Raw genomic sequence first — 2,045 nt, forward strand, 5'->3', positions numbered from 1 at the left:
CCCCCCCCCCAAATGTAAAGTTACAAATAAAAAAAGAATTAATTTTTTTTTAAAAGTCCCCCCCAGACATACACGCATGCAAACAGCCGTCGGGTGCGCATACGTGCGAAAACGACGATGTTGCCCATTACGTTGCACATGTACGAACGTCGGAATGGGAGCAATAGTTCTAGGGCTCAATCACTGATAACACTAAACTGATGAGCTGTAAAAGCTTTTAAAGCGTCGCCTATGGTCAATTTCGGGTATGGTAGTTTTTTGCGATTTTGCGGGTGTGCGCAATTTTAAAGCATGACATGTTTGGTGTCTATTTACCCGACGTGACCCCGTCTTTTAAATTTTACCAAAAATATGGGTGATAATCATTGTTTCCTAATATAATGGGGGAAAATTTTTTTTTTCACAAAATGTTCAATTATTTTTCCTTAATACAGTAAAAAATAAAACCCCCAGTGGTGATTAAATACCACCAAAACAAAGCTCTATCTGTCCCCCCAAAAATGGTATGAAATTCATTTCAGTACAGCGTTGCATGACGGAATAAACGTCAAAGTACCGCAGCGCTGAATACTGAAAAATGGCCTGGCCAGGAAGGGGGTCTAACACTCTGGCCTGCAAGTGGTTAAAGCACAACTGAACCTTTAGCTTAGATCACCTATAATACATTCTAGGTGCATCACAAAGAAAAGGTGTGCAAGTCTTATAGTTTGTTTCTTATAGTTTGTTTCTTCAATATGGGTTACATATTGTTAACAACAGTCAATGTTTTTTGTGGAATAAAAAAATCTGAATTTTGTGAAATATTTACAAATATTTTCAGCTCTATGGCATGTAGTGTTTTCACAAACGTTTTCCATGTTATTTTTTGTTTTGTGTTAGATCTCGCTCCATTAGCCAGCAAGCAACATATTAAAGGGGTACCTGTTAGACAAGACATATTTCAAGGTAAATAGAAACATTTGCACTCTTCAAATTAACATAATGCTCATTTTTACCTAGTAGGTGTTAGACATTTTGTTTCATTGCTTTTAGTAATTGGAAATTGTTAAAGCCGAATACATTGCTGATTAAAGCATGACATGTTTGGTGTCTATTTACCCGACGTGACCCCGTCTTTTAAATTTTACCAAAAATATGGGTGATAATCATTGTTTCCTAATATAATGGGGGAAAATTTTTTTTTTCACAAAATGTTCAATTATTTTTCCTTAATACAGTAAAAAATAAAACCCCCAGTGGTGATTAAATACCACCAAAACAAAGCTCTATCTGTCCCCCCAAAAATGGTATGAAATTCATTTCAGTACAGCGTTGCATGACGGAATAAACGTCAAAGTACCGCAGCGCTGAATACTGAAAAATGGCCTGGCCAGGAAGGGGGTCTAACACTCTGGCCTGCAAGTGGTTAAAGCACAACTGAACCTTTAGCTTAGATCACCTATAATACATTCTAGGTGCATCACAAAGAAAAGGTGTGCAAGTCTTATAGTTTGTTTCTTTTAGAAAACAGCTACAGTAGAAATACCTGTCCTCTGTCAGTATGCTGCATAGTGGGATCCTTGTTCTCTGTGTGGAAGCACTGATCTCATTTCAGAATAGTGTCATGTCCCCTGCTTGGTAAGAACTATAGCTCTCCAAACAGTGGGAGGCAAGAGACTTGCTGACTGCAGAGCTGCCTGAAATCTCTTTTAAACTTATATAAAATAATTACTTTTAGGGCCAGTTCACACCAATTACGATGTGTTGCCAAGTGTCCAATCGTACTGGAAGTGGGGGGCTTGGCTGCGGTGCCATTGACTTCAATGCACCACCACGCCCCTCCAGCCCCAGAATGAAAGAGGGAGTTAACTGTGCGTACCAGCAGCTACCACTCTGGAACAAACCATAATTAATGTGAACTGGCCCTTAGCAAAGCGCATGTGAACCAAGAATCACTAACTAAGTAGAAGAAAAGATGTGTTAATTAACATTTCTCCAAAGAGCAGTAGTATCAATAACAACTGGAAAACAAACCCTAAAAGGATTCCCTGAGGACTTGTTATATA

General features: G+C 38.6%; 1 protein-coding gene across 1 annotated transcript in view; it reads right to left on the reverse strand.

Annotated features, from left to right (window-relative positions):
- The window catches only part of COPG2 (coatomer protein complex subunit gamma 2), a 46,237-nt gene that overhangs the window by 36,483 nt on the left and 7,709 nt on the right, over positions 1–2,045 (reverse strand). The gene's annotated exons all lie outside the window — the stretch shown is intronic.

This window comes from Nanorana parkeri, unplaced genomic scaffold (genome assembly GCF_000935625.1).
Source record: "Nanorana parkeri isolate BGI_ZX_2015 unplaced genomic scaffold, ASM93562v1 scaffold27, whole genome shotgun sequence".
NCBI classification, from domain to species: Eukaryota; Metazoa; Chordata; class Amphibia; order Anura; family Dicroglossidae; genus Nanorana; species Nanorana parkeri.